The sequence below is a fragment of the Symphalangus syndactylus genome, chromosome 8 (genome assembly GCF_028878055.3).
Source record: "Symphalangus syndactylus isolate Jambi chromosome 8, NHGRI_mSymSyn1-v2.1_pri, whole genome shotgun sequence".
In the NCBI taxonomy this organism is placed as follows: domain Eukaryota; kingdom Metazoa; phylum Chordata; class Mammalia; order Primates; family Hylobatidae; genus Symphalangus; species Symphalangus syndactylus.
Genome location: NC_072430.2, coordinates 67,408,638 through 67,426,367, shown reverse-complemented (window position 1 = coordinate 67,426,367; position 17,730 = coordinate 67,408,638). Strand labels below are relative to the sequence as shown.

The following is a 17,730-nucleotide window of genomic DNA, read 5'->3' as shown; positions in this document are numbered from 1 at the left end:
CTGAAATAGCTGGCAGGCTGGCATCTCTCTCTCTCTGTCCCTTTTCATATAGCCTCTACATATGAATAGCTTGGGCTTCTTCATAGCATGGTGATCTTAGGGTAGTTGGACTTCTTACATGGTAGATGGCTTCCAATTAAAAGGAAGAGGAAGTTACCAGTGCATTTAAGGTCTGGGCTCAGAGCTATCAGAACAGCACTTCCACTGCACTCTGTTGATCAAAGCAAGTCACAAAGCCTGCCCTGAGTCAAAGGAGAGGAAATAGCTTCTATTTCTCTAAAGGAGGAACAATATGCACACACAGGGAGAGACAAATCAACAGTGGCCATCTTTGGAGACTATCTACCGCAGATTTTATAAGGGCGCAGATGAAGGACGCTCTTTTCTGCGTCAGGTAGGTTAACATGAACACCAGACCTAGGGCATTTACCTTGCTTCACATTTTGAATCTGAAAGAAGGCCTCTCAGGCTGCCCTGATTCATCAGAGTAAAACAGAGTAGTGTGATTAGGCAGAGGTAGGGCTGCGGTGTGGCTTCTCTGCTGAGCCCCCTCCAGTTTTCATGTGGCAGGGACTGGACCCAGAGGCTCCCATATGTCATGAGAGATGGTTGAGATAAGAGTTAGAGAGGCTAGCTGGGGCCCTCAGTGGTGAAGGGAAGGCAAGCCCATAGTAAAGACTGGGGGACCTCTCAGGCCAGATGCTGGATGGGAGATTGGCAGAAACCCTTCAGAGCTAGGGCCAAGGGAAGCTGAGCTATGGCTGAGTCTACCTGGGGAGATCACTACCTGGCAAAGCTGAGAGATCAGACAAGAAGTTCCCAGCCACCCTGCAGCAGAGATTAGTGAGGATCTAGAGAACATAGTAAGGACTCCAGTGCCTCATGGCGGACTCCAGTGCACTGGCGGACTCCGGTGCTGCCTTTTGTCTCACATAAGGTGACAAAAGACAATACTCGTCCTAATCAAGGAATTACCCTGCCACCATTTTGGAGCACAGCAAGAGGAAGATGCAACGCCTTGAGAGACTGGGAATGCACCTGAAGTGATGGCTGCTTTTACTCTCTTCATAGCATTTCGTGGACTGCAGGAAAATTTACCCAGCAAGAGAGGCTCATAAGGAAGAATAGATATGTTATAATGAAATACAGAAGCCATGTTACATACAATTACAAAGAAAGAATAGGAGTAATGACAAATTCAGGACTGCAGTTACCTCTACGGGAGAGGAGGGGGTGGGGGAGACCACAGGGAGCTTCAACTGTCTTGCTAAGGCTTTATTTATAAAGTTAGGGAATGGGTACATGTGTGTTGTTCTATTCTGTATGCCTTTTTGTGAGTTTTAAGTAGTTCATAATTTAACTTTTTCAAAGGCTACACTTCTGAATAGATCCGTGAGCCCCAATGCCAAGTTTAGGTCTTGAACAGATTGTATGGGAGTGGGGACATAGAAAGAAGTTTGAAACAGGACTCAGAACTACTTGTTAGAAAAATCAACCTGGCTGGACTTGAGGAGGACAAGATAGAGTGAAGGGAGGCAGTGAGGGGGCTGCCACACCAATGCAGTGACAGGGGACGGTGGCCTGATCTCCCCAGAGGTGGTTGGGGTGGCTTAGAAAGTCAAATTGGTGGACTTAGTGATTAATAAAATGTGGGGTGGTGTGGGCAAGGTTTGTGGTTGACTGGATGGATGAGTCCCCTACCCCCAATTGACTAAGGTAAGAGAATACACCCAAGTGGAGGGTGTATTTTGGTGCAGACGTGAAGAGTTCAGTTAGGACAGGTTGGTTTGGAGGTATCTGTGGGACATGCTGGTAGAGATGCCTGGACGGAGGGTGGATGCATGGGTCTGAACTCCAGGAAAGAGATCTCGGAGACCTCAGCCCTGATGCAGATTGAAGTTGTAGAAGTGGGTGAGATGCTCCAAGGGAGAGCAAGTAGGGGGCCAGAAATGAAGATTCAGGGAAGTCTGGGGCACAGCACCCCCTTGGCCTGAGCAAGGGGAGCCTACAGCCATTCCGGCTCTGCAGACACCCTGTTGCCATCCTCTCTGGAGTCCCAACTTTGGTAAGCAGAAGAACTACCACCCACCATCACTCCCTCTGGCCTGCTTCTGTGGGGAGCAATGCATTCGCTGGGCTCCTCCCTCCCTGCCCTTGTGCATTCTGTTCTCTATTTGCTGTCAAGGTTTGCCTGCCTGTGGGCTTGCTTTCCTTTCTCTCCAGAAACACTAAAAGGGGCAGAGAGACTGCCCACCATCCCCCCCCACCCACCATAGGAGCATGAAACGATGGGAGCTGCTGAGGTGCAGCCTGGAGACCCCTTGGGTGCCTTGGCATCTGTCCGCTTCCTCAGCCACTGGGTGCTCAGCCCCCTGCTAGCCCCAGGCCTTTCAGAGCTGACGGCCTTGTTGCACTTGTTCTCCAGACACGGTTTAGGTAATGCACATTCTTGTGACCCTGCCACATTGCCTTAGACTTGAACTTCTGAACACTGGGCTCTGTGGAAACCTCTCAGCCCTGAGTAGCTGGCATTTTATTGGTGTTTCTCTCCCCTTTTTGAAGAAGGAATATAATGCTTTTCTTTTTTCAGGATCGGTTTGTTGCCAATAACAGGAACATGCAGAAGCTGCTCAGAGCAGTTTTGGTTGGTAGTGAGGTTGGACGACGTGGAGGTGAGGGGGACTGCAGCCTGGCCAGCCCATTTGCATGGGTCCTCACCTCCTTTTTGCTGTTATTGTTGTTGTAATAAATGCAAGACAGCGTTAGTCTTTGTTTGTCCCTGTTGACAACTTGGGTTTCCTCTCTTCCACCCAGACCCTGTCTCCTTGAACTGGAAATCTCTCTTTTTCTTAAAATTTGGATTCTCATGTGAAGTTTAGAATCTGAATTAAAGTGAGGCTGCTCTGAGCTCTAGGACAAAAAAAAAGGGGAGGTTTCCTGCCCTAATTTGGAATTGAGGGAATTTGGGAAAAGCCAAGGCAACAATGTTGTTACAGAAATACCAGTCTCTCAAAGCATTTCTCCAAAATTGAAATATATTTCAATTCTGGAATGAAAATGTATCCATGGGAATGATAGAGGGTTTGGTTTGCCTAAAAATAACTCTGTAGTCAAGGGTAATACAGCCATGTAATAAGTTAATCAAGAAAGGAAAGTTTTCATATAGAAAGCACTTTAAGGAATTACTCCAAACTGTCATAGCATCTACTCTGAGATTTTCCAGTTGCTTTCAGGGTGATTTACTTACCAGCACTTTGGAACTTACTAGTATAAACTGTAGCCTTCTGATATAAAATTTATACCAAAAAGAATAGGTGTGTACAAAGAGGCAATCTGCATTCTCATGATGTATCATTCCACCTGATAACTGGGCTTTCATAAAGCTCTGCAGGAGATACAAACAGGTCCATCGGTTCATTCCTCTGCCTCCAGCCCGTGAACACAAGCCAACTCAGACAGCAGGCAGCCATTCCCTTCCCAGGACTCCTCTAGAAACCTTCTCACTGCTTCGGTTTTGATTGCCTTATCTTGAGTGTCTGATATTTCTTGATGTACCTTCTAGCTCTGATAACCACCCTTATGGTGCCCCCATGGCCACCATGCTTACTCTGGGATTGCCCTTCAGGGATGGTAACCCTGCCCAAGGCCCTCCTTCTGTCCTTATTCTGGGCCAGGTGTTAATAGCCAGCCAATGGGATCAATAAACTGGGAAAGGAGTGTGTCATGGGAGTCTGGGAGTTGCATTTTCTAGCTAACATATTTGCATTTTAGTAGGGGTCTCCTGGGCAAGGAACGTTAATTTCAAGAGAATTCCAGGCATTGAAACAAGCTGGGGTGTGTGTGTGTGTGTGCGTGTGTGTGTGTGTGTGTGTGGTGTGCATGATGGAAGAGGAAGAGAATAAGAAGGAGGCCAAGGAAGAGGAAGAGGAAGAGAAGAAAGAAAAGAAGGAGGATGAAGAAGGGGAAAGGGAAGAGGAAGAAGATAGTGGCCACCATCTATCAATTCAGCAAAAAGAACATAGAGAACACTCATTGTTCCTTCCATTCAGAGATGACCACTGCTAATACCTTGTATATATCCTCCCAAGCACCTAGTGTCATAGATATAAATGAACTTTCTTATCTCTAGCAGTCAAATTGAGACAATTTTATAAACTTAAAAGAAAATTGCACACAATTTCTGTATGTACCATTTAGTAACACTTAACATTCCTTGTTCCAGTAGCCCCACTTCTAGGAATCTATCCTAAGGAGAAATATAGATTAATAAAAACAACCTTAGCCGTCATGTACTGAAGGTTGATTGTGTACCAAGGGTCTTACACACATTGGCTCATTTAATTCTTACACCAACTCTACCAAGCAGATAACATCATCTCTCACCTGAGACTGGAGAAGTTAAGGACCTTGTCTAGGGACCTTAGCAGGGACCTCTGCTAGCAGGTTAGTCTGGAACTGGAACTCAGTGTGCAGCAGGTACCCCAGGATAAGGCATCATCCATCTGGACCCTCTCAGAAGTGAGTGTACCCCCTTGTCCCAAGTTTCCTGTCCTCTACATATGCTCCAAAGGCCCTGGGGTATGGGGAGGAATGTGACCCAAAGTCTTGCCCTCACATCCAGTGCTGAGCAGCAGCAGGTAGCAGTGCCTGCTAGGCCTCCCATCTGCTTAATTTCCCCTTCCATGAAGCCTTCCATCATCTGTTAGACCAATCTTGTCTTTCTTTTATTTGTATTTATTTGTTTAGAGACGGAGTCTCACTCTATCACCCAGGCTGGAGGGCAGTGGTCCGATCTCAGCTCACTGCAACCTCCACCTCCCGGGTTCAAGCGATTCTTCTGCCTCAGCCTCCAGAGTAGCTGGGATTACAGGTGTGCACCACCACTCCCTGCTAATTTTTGTATTTTTAGTAGGGACGAGGTTTCACCATGTTGGCCAAGCTGGTCTCAAACCCCTGTCCTCAAGTGATCCGTAGCCTCCCAAAGATTCCAGGCATGAGCCACCGTGCCCGGCCCAATCTCGTCTCTTTTCCATGTGCTTGTGCAGTGCTTCAGGGCTGCCTCAGTCTAGCACAGAAAATACTCTACTGCCTCCCCACTGGTCACAGGCTTGACAGTCTCAATCAGAATTATCTGGCAAAGTGGGGAAAGTGCAGACCTACTGAATCAGATTCTCGGGTTCAGATATTCTTGTAGCACACTCACATGGGAGAGAAACTTCGCTGGCACACGCCTCCTCAGAGCAGGGACCTGGTCTCATTGCTCTTCATGTTTCCCACAGCTCTTAGCACCGTGACGCCCAGCAGCCAGTGTCTGGTGAGTGTACAGAGGTATTTCCTAGGAAGAAAATGAGAGTAAGGAGAGTGTAAAGGTGGAGTTAAGAGTGTGGAACAACTGAAGAGGATATACTTTGAGAGAAAAGCGGTGAGATGGGAAACCTCAGGGTTGATCCACAGTGCCCACCCTTGGGGTTCCTTTGAGTGCTAGAATACATATTCAGTCAATATCTCTTCCCCTCCTTTTCTCCGTAGACACATACTTTAGTCCCAGAATTTTTTTTTTTTTGAAATCTAAACTTTCAATGACAAAATGAGTAATTGTGCATAAAGTGGGTCACAAGGAAGTGATAACGAATGCTCAGACTATTTTAACTGCTGAATCAGAAATCGCTCTGCTACGTTATGAAATATGCAGGAAGGAAAATAAGCAGATGATAGAAGTGGAAGGAATCCTAAAATAATATTTTCACAAACAAATTCTGACCCAACATAGGCTTGGGAGGCGGTGGCGGGAAGCTTCCATGCTACACATTCCTGAGAATTGAAGAATTGGAACAAAATTGCCAAAGTAGAAATCTGTCTAAATGACGTAGGATCTCCTGAGGCACAAAGCCACCCAAACCCGCAGCCCGAAAGCCTTCTGCAATTTCATGGGGGGGGGGCGGTCTTAGTCACCCCACTACACAACATGGGCAGGTTGGGATTAAAGAAAGCAAAGACAAAACAAAACCCACAAACAAAATTTAAAAACCGTTCTATTTTTTCTTCCTAACACAAACAAACAAAACCCACTTTTTTGGTTTCATTTGTTTCATGGATTTTAAAAAATTGTGGTAAAACGTATGTAATGTAAGTTACCATTTTAGCTTTTTTTTTTTTTTTGAGACAGAGTCTTACTCTGTCGCTCAGGCTGGAGTGCAGTGGCGCGATCTCGGCTCACTGCAACCTCTGTCTCCTGGGGTTCAAGAGATTCTCGTGCCTCAGGCTTCCAAGTAGCTGGGATTATAGGCATGTGCCACCATGCCCAGCTAATTTTTGTATTTTTAGTAGAGATGGAGTTTCGCCATGTTGGCCAGGCTGGTCTTGAACTCCCAACCTCAGGTGCTCTGCCTGCCTCAGTCTCCTAAAGTGCTGGGATTATAGGTGTGGCCACTGCCACTGCATCTGGCCCATTTTATCTTTTTTTTTTTTTTTTTTTGGAGACGAAGTCTTGCTCTGTTGCCCAGGCTGGAGTGCAGTGGCACGACCTTGGCTCACTGTAACCCCTGCTTCCCGGGTTCAAGATATTCTCCTGCCTCAGCCTCCTGAGCACCTGGGACTACAGGCACCTGCCACCACACCCAGCTAATTTTTGTATTTTTTAATTAATTTTTTTTTGCACACAAAACAATAAACATTTTCTAAAGATACATACAAACAAAAAGATGCATATCAAACATATTAGGAAGGTTGCACATGGGAAGACTGGGAATAGAAATGGGGGGTGGGAATTAAAGCAAATAAATGAGAGAGGGACTTTGTATGGATCAGTGATAATAACTCAATCCTCTATTTGACAAAGAAGAAGGAGAAGGAAGAGGAAGAAAAAGAAAGTGGGATAAAGGATCAGAAAGGGAGGAAAATAGAAAAAATTAGAGTAAGACTCCAGGGTAGACCTGTTTTGTTGTCACTGGGTTGGTTGGTTGGTTTGTCTGTTGTATTTTTCATATGTTTCGCCATGTTGGCCAGGCTGGTGTCGAACTCCTAGCCTCAAGTGATCAACCCGCCTCGGCCTCCCAGAGTGCTGGGACCACAGGCGTGAGCCACCACGTCCAGCCCCCACATTGCTTCTGGCCTCCGTGGTAGACCTCCCAGACAGAGCGGCCGGGCAGAGGCGCTCCTCACTTCTTCCCAGACGGGGTGGCCGGGCAGAGGCGCTCCTCACTTCTTTCCAGATGGGGTGGCCGGGCAGAGGCGCTCCTCACTTCTTCCCAGACGATAGGTGGCCGGGCAGAGGCGCTCCTCACTTCCCAGACGGGTCGGCCGGGCAGAGAAGCTCCTCACTTCTTCCCAGACGGGGCGGCTGGGCAGAGTTGCTCCTTACCTCCCAGACGGGGCGGCCGGGCAGAGGAGCCCCTCACTTCTTCCCAGATGGGGCGGCCGGGCAGAGGCACTCCTCATTTCCCAGACGGGGCGGCCGGGCAGAGGCGCTCCCCACATCCCAGCCAATGGGCGGCCGGGCAGAGGCGCTCCTCACCTCCCAGACGGGGCGGCCAGGCAGAGGCGCTCCTCACATCCCAGACGATGGGCGGCCAGGCAGAGACGCTCCCCACCTCCCTGACGGGGCGGCGGCCGGGCAGAGGCTGCAATCCCAGCACCCTGGGAGGCCAAGGCAGGCGGCTGGGAGGCGGAGGCTGCAGCGAGCCAAGACCAGGCCACCGCACTCCAGCCCGGGCAACACCGAGCACCGAGTGAGCGAGACCCCGTCTGCAGTCCCAGCACCTCGGGAGGCCGAGGCGGGCAGACCACTCAAGGTCAGGAGCTGGAAAGCAGCCTGGCCAACATGGCGAAACCGCGCCTCCAGCCAAAAGAGAAAAAGCAGGGAGGTGTGGTGGCGCGCGGCCGCAATCCCAGGCAGGCTGCAGGCCGAGGCAGGACAATCACGGGACCTGGAGGCAGGGAGTCTGCAGCGAGCCGAGTACACTCCAGCCTGGGCAAGAGAGGGAAGAAAAGAAAAAAAAAGAGAGAGGGAAGGAAAGAAGGAAGGGAGGGAGGGAGGAAGGAAGGAAGGATTGATTTTTGTATTTTGAATAGTGACAGAGTTTCACCATATTGGCCAGGCTGGTCTCGAATTCCTGCCCTCGTGGTCTGCCCGCCTCGGCCTCCCAAAGTACTGGGATTACAGGCATGAGCCACCACGCCCGACCAGCCATTTTTAAGTGTAAAATTCAGTGGCCTTAAGTACATTCACAATTCACTTAATATTGCGCAACTGTCACCATTATCTATTTCCAGGACTTTTGCATCATCCCAAACAGAAACTCTGTACCCAATAAGCAATAATACCCTATTCTCTCATGCCCCAACTCCTGGTAATCACCATCCTACTTTCTGCCTCTATGAATTTGCCTGCTCTAGATACCTCACGTAAATTGAATCACACAATATTTGTCCTTTTGTACCTGGCTCGCTCCTTCCCTCCCTCCCTCCCTCCCTCCCTCCCTCCCTTCCTTCCTTCCCTCCTTCCTTCCTCTCTTTCTCTCTTTCTCTTTCTTTCCTTCTTTTAATGGAGTCTCACTCAGTCACCCAGGCTGGAGTGCAGTGGTGCAATCTCGGCTCACTGCAACCTCCGCTCGCTGCAACCTCCGCCTCCCATGTTCAAGCAATTCTCCTGCCTCAGCCTCCTGCGTAGCTGGGATTACAGGCACATGCCACCACACTCAGCTAATTTTTTGTATTTTTAGTAGATATGGGGTTTCACTGTGTTAGCCAGGATGGTCTTGATCCTTGGACCTCGTGATCCGCCTGCTTCAGCCTCCCAAAGTGTTGGGATTACAGGTGTGAGCCACCACGCCTGGGCTTTTTTTTCCCAGACCTATTTAGTATCCAAGTACCACACTTATTTCACTCAGCACAAAGTTTTTCAAGGTTTATTTATGTTGTAGCATATATCAGAATTTTATTCCTTTTTATGGTTGAATCATATCCCATTGTATGTACATGCTACATTTTGTGTGTCCACTCATCTGTTGCTGGATAGATTGTTTCCATCTTTGGCTATTGTGAATAATTCTGCTATGAACACCGATGTACAAGTATCTGTTTGAGTCCCTATTTTCAATTATTTTGAGTATACACTTAGAAGTGGAATTTCTGAATCATATGGTAACTTTATGTTTATGTTCTGAGAAGCCACAGACTGTTTTCCATAGCGTCTGCACCGTTTCACATTCCCAACATCAATGCACAAGTATTCCGATACTTCTACATCCTCACTCCCACTTGTAATTTTTCTTTAAAAAAAAAAAAACAGACATCCTATTGGATGTGAAATGATATCTCATTGTGGTTTTGAGAGACTTGTAAGCAGAAATCATACTGAGGACACATATTACAGGTAATTCACATAGTTTAGGTTTTCCAACAAAAACTAGGAATCAGCATGTACTGAAGATATACTAAGGATGTTTATAATTTATCTTATTTTGCACACTATCTTCTTGTTTATCTTATTTTTGATGTGAAGATCTAAACTGACCTCTTATATTCTCATTTTATGTATTAGTTAATTTTTCTTCTAGATACACATTTCAGTTTATCCAATGTTCTAAAAATGGTATATAAGGCATTCAAAAATTTTTTATCTGTGATGACAATTGTCATTACTTGTGGTATCTATTGAAACAGCCTCTGAAGATGAGTCAGTTATTTTAATTTCTTTTCTTTTCTTTCTTTCTTTTTTTTTTTTTTTTTTTTGACAGAATCTCACTCTGTCACCCAGGCTGGAGTGCAGTGGCATGATCTTGGCTCACTGCAACCTCCGCCTCCTGGGTTCAAGCGATTCTCCTGCCTCAGCCTCCCGGGTAGCTGGGATTACAGGTGTGTGCCATTATGCCCGGCTAATTTTTTGTATATTTAGTAGAGACAGGGTTTCACCATGTTGGCCAGGCTTGTCTTGAACTCCTGACCTCAAGTGATCCACCTGCCTCAGCCTCCCAAAGTGCTGGGGTTACGGGCGTGAGCCACCGCGCTCAGCCCCTTTTAATTTCATTGTTAAGTTATGTAGTGTTTTGTAGTCAATAGAACAAAAATGAGAAGAGAAGTTATTTCCTTGAGGTTGAGCTGTGGTCTTTTCTTAAGACAATTACTATAGTCAAGTGACAGACCTGGTGTATTGAAATATTTTCTGTTAAATGTTACCTTTCTTTGAGTGCAACCAACACATTTGAAAAGAGAGACCTTGCCGGGCGCGGTGGCTCACACTTGTAATCCCAGCACTTTGGGAGGCCAAGGCGGGCGGATCACCAGGTCAGGAGATCGAGACCACGGTGAAACCCCGTCTCTACTAAAAATACAAAAAAAAATTAGCCGGGCGTGGTGGTGGGCGCCTGTAGTCCCAGCTACTCGGAGAGGCTGAGGCAGGAGAATGGCGTGAACCCGGGAGGCGGAGCTTGCAGTGAGCCGAGATCGCGCCACTGCACTCCAGCCTGGGTGACAGAGCGAGACTCCGTCTCAAAAAAAAAAAAAAAAAAAAAGAAAAGAGAGACCTTTCACGAACACTTTGTCAGCAAATACTTGAGGGCCAACTATGAGCCAGCCATTGTTCTGGGTGCTGGACACACACTGGTGACTAAACAAGCCTCATGGCGTGTGGTAGAAATTTCCAGAAATGGGATAGTCCTATTCTTATTGCCTTTTTGACTAACATCCTAAGGGTTAACTTTTAAGAATTCTCAGATAAATTTTGCTCAAGACTAAATTATACTTATTGAACTGATTTTTACTCCCCATTTTTCCCAAAAGAATATGAATTAGCTTACAAGGGATACATATAATAATGTTAATACACAAGTAAAATCAGGATCAGAAAAAAAGAAAGGTAGCAATATATTAGCCCTAAGTTGTATACGTTTAGCACGACTACTATTATGTAGTTATTATGGTACCATTTGATACACACTCTAGGGATGCATTTGATTGGAAAAAAAAACAACGTTGATTTAAACAAGTAGGGGCTCATTTATATCCTATGACAAGAATCCTGAAATTGTGCAATTCAGGGCTGGTACAGTAACTCTCTATCAGGAACTCAGGTACTGTTTCTTTTTGCTCTGCCATTCTTAGCAGTCAGGCCTTTGTCCTCATGCTCTTGACTCATGGTCCCACAATGGTTGCTGCACTTTGAGACAGGAAGGAAGGAGAAGGGCAAAGCAGCAAAGGCTTCCCTACCTTACTTTTTTTTTTTTTTTTTTTCCAGACAGAGTCTCTGTCACTCATGCTGGAGTGCAGTGGTGGTATCATGTCTCATTGCAGCCTCAACCACCCAGGCTCAAGCGATCCTCCCACTTCAGCCTTCTGAGTAGCTGGAACTACAGGAGCACGCCGACATGCCTGACTAATTTTTAAATATGTTGTGGAGATAGGGTCTCACTATGTTGCCCACACAGGTCTTGAACTCCTAGGCTCAAGCCATCCTCCCACCTCAGCCTCCTGAAGTACTAGTATTATAGGTATGAGTCACCACACCTGGCCTTTACTTTTTTTAATCTGGAAGAAATATCCTGTCAAGAACTATGAAGGGTCTGAGACTTTTTTTTTTTTATTTTAATTTGACTGTTTGCATTGCTATAAAAAGCCCCCCCTGCCTTTTTTTTTTTGGTATTTTTTTGGTAGAGATGGGGTTTCCCCATGTTGCCCAGGCTGGTCTCAAACTCCTGAGCTCAACTGACCCCTGCCTTGGCCTCCCCAAGTGCTAGGATTACAGGTGTGAGCCACTGTGCCTGGCCAGGGTCTGAGCTGTTTTTTTTGTTTGTTTGTTTTTGTTTTTGATATAGAGTCTTGCTCTGGCGCCAGGCTGGAGTGCAGTGGCACGATCTCGGCTCACTGCAACCTCCGCCTCTTGGGTTCAAGGGATTCTCGTGCCTCAGCCTCCCCAATAGCTGGGATTACAGGCATGCACCACCACACCCAGATAATTTTTGTATTTTTAGTAGAGACGGGGTTTCACCATGTTGGCCAGGATGATCTTGATCTCCTGACCTCATGATCCGCCTGCCTCGGCCTCCCAAAGTGCTGGGATTACAGGCTTGAGCCACCCCACCAGGCCTAGGGTCTGAGATTTTATCCTACTTATCACTAAGTTAGCCTTCTATGATTTCATAGATGCTGGCAAAAGACATGAGACTCTGGGGTCAGAGACAATGAACTTTATTACGCACAACACAGCAAGCAGTATAAGCAGTATAAGCATCAGCATAGTAGCAGTGCCCTCAAGTCCCCCAGGGGCAATACAGAAAATCCCACATGAATGCCGGCACATGCAGTGAGTTCTTTATATATAGGAGTGGAACCCTGAGCTTAGGGACCCCAAATTTTATATAACGGGCAGTAGGCAGGCCTCCCCTTTCCTCTGGAGGGAAACATTATCTCTGTTTTCTAAGGTTCTAAGCAAGCTCCCCTTTTCTCTGGAGAAACAGCATCTCTACTTTCCCAGCATACATGCTATACCAACGTCCTTGGAAAGATGATCAAATAAAAGGCAGTCAGTGTGTCTGCTTGCAAGATATACAGAAATGTGGCCAGGCACGGTGGCTCACGCCTGTAATCCCAGCACTTTGAGAGGCCGAGGTGGGCGGATCACGAGGTCAGGACATCAACACCATCCTGGCTAACACGTGAAACTCCGTCTCTACTAAAAATAGAAAAAATTAGCCAGGTGTGGTGGCGGGCGCCTGTAGTCCCAGCTACTCGGGAGGCTGAGGCAGGAGAATGGCGTGAACCTGGGAGGCGGAGCTTGCAGTAAGCCGAGATTGGGCCACTGCTCTCCAACCTGGGCGACAAAGCGAGACTCTGCCTCAAAAACAAAAACAAAAACAAAACATATATGTATATAGAAATGTGTGAGAGCATGGAGAGATGTCCCCCAACAATATCCTTCTCAGGGATTTCTGTCTATGTATTACTGGCTGGGACTATAAGCATATGGCCACCTCTCACTGCAAGGGAGGTTATGAAATGGAGTATTTTTGCTTGGGCACATTGCTGCTCTAAATAAAACTGTGGTTCTGTTGGTAAGGAGGGACAAGCAAAGGATGGAGTTTCAGGAGAGCAAGGCAAAAACCCTGCCCAAGGGTTTTTATCTAATGTGTGGCCAACATCTTTTTCTCATGGTACAGTGAATATTATGGCACCTTATTTACTGAGCCTTATAGAAATAATCTGTACAACTTAGACATAAGAAAATGTGAGCTTTTAGTCTGAATCAAGTATTGTTTTACCAATTTCAAATAAGCGATTGGTAGTTTCATGCAGAATTTTAATGTCATGGCTGCATAATATCTAAGTGTACAAGCCCATAATTCCTTAGAACTATTTTCACTTTTTAAAAATTCATATCAGTTATTTTTACAGACCATATTTTGGGGGTGAAAATTGTTAAAAATCCTCTTAATTCAAGAAAAATTCTGTGTCATGAATTTCCCCCAGTCTTTGAGTATCTATAGCTTAAAGAACATGTTCTACTTTGTGAACAGATAGGTGTTTGGTAAGAGGTTTATAAATATAATTTTTCTGGTTTCATTTATTTTAAGAGAATTTTTTTTCACCTCATGACAGTCATTTGGGGCTGACAGTGTTACCATGGTAACCATGTTCCAAAATTCTGGTTGCTAGTGAATATTGATCCTTAGCACTTCAACACCCTTCACTACAATGTTCACCTCTCTACGTGAAGGAGGCTCTGCGCAGAGAGCACATTTAGGCCAAGGAGTCCTGGCTTGGTGGCGGCTAGGTACTCCAGAATAAATCTGCAGGATTTTCCTCCCAGGAACCCCATCTAAAGATCTCATTGAGAATCTGACTCAACCCACAACATTCTGGCTTACATTTTCACTGAAACAGGAGCAAAACTTCTTTGTTTCCTTTTCAGCTGCATCGCGAGAGCTCAGAAGCTCAGTCAATGCAACACAGAAGGCACTGAGGGAAAATTTCAGATGAGAATGGATGTACCCTCTCCAGAGGCAAAGAAGTTTGCAAATTACTTTTTGAAGCCCTCACTATATAATTTTGAGGTTAAAAATGCCTTCCTCCTGGGAAGGAGAGATTTTAATCTGGGTTGTATGCTGGAGGTCAATGATTGATCCAAATCAGAGTCCAGAGGCCTCATGGGAATGATGATCGTCAGGGCTACAGCGGGGCAACTGCAGATGGAGCTTGCCCCTCTCCTCCATAAACGGGGAAGAGCCTCTCGCCTTCAGTGAGGTTTTGTGCATAAGAAAGGGAAGGCTTGTTAGAGACAGCAGCTTTGAAAACTTAATTCTCCTTGCCAAGAACTAATGGACTATCTTCAATGTGCATGAAAATACGTCTGCACAGTGACCAGAGAAGCCAAATTGAGGCCTCTACAGACCTAATTTGGCATCAGTTTATCTCCATATGAGAAAGTCTGGTTGTACTTATTTTACTCTCTACTCTAACCAAGAAAACAAAAACCCGGCAAAGGTTCATTGAGACAACAGTCGGTCACAAAAAAGGAATTTGAACCAAGATAACGTAGTTACATTTTATCCACGTGTTCCTGAGGCCAGTGTGCTAATAGTTAACAAATGCTATTTAGCCCGTCACCATTAGATTAACATTTAACCAAATCAGCATAGACTTTGTGTGACTAAAAGAATCTACACACACACACACACAAATCTTTTTTTTTTTTTGAGACAGAATCTCGCTTTGTTGCTCAGGCTGCAGTGCAGTGGCACAATCTCGGCTCACTGCAACCTCCAGCTCCCAGGTTCAAGTAATTCTACTGCCTTACCCTTCTGAGTAGCTGGCATTACAGGTGTGTGCCACCATGCCCGGTTAATTTTTGTATTTTTAGTAGAGACGGGGTTTCACCAAGTTGGCCACACTGGTCTCAGAACTCCTGACCTCAAGTGATCTGCCCGCCTGGGCCTCCCAAAGTGCTGGGATTACAGGCGTGAGCCACTACACCCAGCCACAGATATCTTTTGATACCTCAAGAACTATGGACAGAATTAAAGAATTCCAAGACCAATTAAAGAATTCCAAGTGAGACAATTCATTTTCTTTTGATCTTGGTCCTGTGTTTGGAGAGGCAAATGTGTGTTTTAGTGAAATGTAAATCCGGGGAGAAAGTACAGTAGAGGAAACTGCTCACCTGTCCTTGTAGCCATAGCTAACATTTATGGAGCTCTATCAGCTAGGCAGTATTTACTCATCAGTTCTGGGAGGTGAATGCTGTTATAATCCCCATTTTCCAATTGTGACAACAGAGACACAGAGAAGTTAAGTGACTTGCCCAACACCACATAGCTAGTTTTACAGGACCATGCTCCTTGTATAAGTTGTTACACATGGTCCCCCTAGCTTTGTGGCTCACGATCCTCTGTGCAGAACGCTACTGCGGAAAGCAGGGAGAAAATCAAGCTGCGGTGTACTGGGAGGGAAAGAACAAAGGAAAGCTCTTAAGGCGACAACAAGGACAATGTCTCCAAGGACAGTGCAATTTCTCATCGGTGAGGTACTGGTCAGGCTCCGCAGCCTCAGAGGCCCATCCAGGGTTTCTTCGCTGCCAGAGTCATGCTGTTCAACTGCTCGTAGGGGTGCTTCAGCCCTGGAAAGGAGTCCAGGTGGTAGGGCTGCCAGAGACCTGGCTGGTCTATCCAAAGACAAAGGAGGATGCCATTCCTCTGTAAGTTCTCTTTCAAATGACCTTTCTGAGATATGTCCTGTCTGCTTTAGTGTCTGCCCTCCTCAGTACATCCTCCCCGGCTCCAAAAAGACACATCCCTTGATATTCATCCAGTTTTCCCAATGCCCTTGGATGCTTGTGACGGTGCTTCCCAGGGGAATGGAGTCATTCCTAGTGCTGGGTTTCTGGAAGGATCTTATCAGAGTGAATGTGGTGTGACGTTTGGATACAGATTGGCTTATCAGCAAAAGCACCTTTTAACATTTATGCTGCCCATTTTCCCTGGAAAATAAGCCTCTGTTTAATCCAAGTAATATATGGAGAATGTTCAGAACTGTGATGTTACTGTCTGTTGTTGGAAATTGAAAAGCAGAGAGGAAATATGCTAATACCTCTCTTTGAAATTTCGTCACCTGCCCTCTCAGTATAGTAACAGTCTGTTAGGTCTCAAACCTTTGCACTGTTTAACATTAGGCCATTAATATAATGAATGCCTCTGGCCCTAAAATGTGCATTATTACAATCATTTGGTTTAAAAATATATGAGTATCTCCAACAAAAGAGATGATTATATCAATTTTTAAAAAGTTTAAAAATCCAACGGCAAGTCCTCTTGATTAAACCCATAATATCAGGTCTCATAGTTTTATGTTTTATTTATTTTTTTTGAGACGGAGTCTCGCTCTGTCACCCAGGCTGGGGTGCAGTGGTGTGATCTCGGCTCACTGCCACCTCCACCTCCTGGGTTCAAGTGATTCTCCTGACTCAGCCTCCCGATTAGCTGGGATTACAGGTGTCTGCCACCACACCAGGCTAATTTTTTGTATTTTTAGTAGAGACAGAGTTTTGCCATGTTGGCTAGGTTGGCCTTGAATTCCTGACCTCAAGTGATCTGCCTTCCTTGGCCTCCCAAAGTGCTGTGATTACAGGCGTGAGCCACTGTGCCTGGCCAGGTTTAGTTTTAAACCAATGATTTAAAGTATCATTTAGTTGTTCCTCTGAAGATTATAACTTTTAAAAAAGTCACATTTGGAGATAATTGTTCACATTTGCCTGAAGATGTTTCTATTTGAAAATGCATAATAGAATATAAAATTATGATTTATAGTAGCTTTCAGTTTATAATTAAAATCAAAATGGGAACATTCAAGTAAATGAAACAACTGGATATTTCTAAAAGGTATTCTTTATGTGAAGATTCAAGGTAACATGTTTTGTTAGCATTCTTCCACATTGATTTAAATTGTTTTTTCTGCTTTTGTGCAGGTGAGGTGGGGAGGAGCAGATGTTTTTCCTCTAGTGAGACAATAATTTACTTCCCTATTATTGTTTGACTTTGCCTTGTTTGTGCCTGTGAATTACTAACAGAGGCTTGTAGCACTATTTATGGGGCCTGAAATGTACAATAAGGTGCCAGAAGGCCTTGAGAGAGCTGAAAAAGAAATCATCACTCTAGCCTTACCCCGTCGCCTGTCTCCAGGCAAAATAATTCCCTGTCCTTCATGATGATTCGGAGAAGACCAGCCCCACTCAGCTGCTGTTGCCAACCAACCATAGTTCTTGTTACCCTGGGCCACAAGTGCCTTATCCACCAGATTGAGAAAGTTAATGCCAGAGGGAAGTGAGAAACTAACTGTGGAACAGTGGACCCATGTTGCAAAAAACAAAGTTCTAGGGAAAGACTTGTGAACAAAGATGGGTGAGTATGAATGGGGTCTGGCTGGAACATGGCAGAGAAGAAATTCAACTATGCAATGAGATAAAGCAAAGATTCTAATGAAAGACTGATGTGGTCATAAAAACAAACAAACAAAAAACAGGTGCCCAATGAATACTTCTAACTGAAAAAAAATCTGAAGATGCTGGTCAGAGGATCCTCAGGAGGGAAAAAACCTGACTTCCCTTGTTAAGGGCCTGTGGAGCGAGTAATTGCAGCTTGAACCATGGGGTCTCCTTGGAGCTGCAGGCACCAAGCATCAGATCCGAACACAGAAGCTGGGCCAGTTTGTTAAGTAGGGTGGGGCAGAGACTGTTAGTTGCCTATC

At 45.6% G+C, this 17,730-nt stretch overlaps 1 long non-coding RNA gene across 1 annotated transcript; it reads left to right on the top strand.

Annotated features, from left to right (window-relative positions):
* Positions 1 to 211: 211 nt before the first annotated feature.
* LOC134737334 (uncharacterized) lies at positions 212 to 17,504 on the top strand. Its single transcript, XR_010122132.1, has 2 exons — positions 212 to 394; positions 13,904 to 17,504. It is a non-coding gene; the product is annotated as an uncharacterized lncRNA (long non-coding RNA).
* The last annotated feature ends 226 nt before the right edge of the window (positions 17,505 to 17,730 follow it).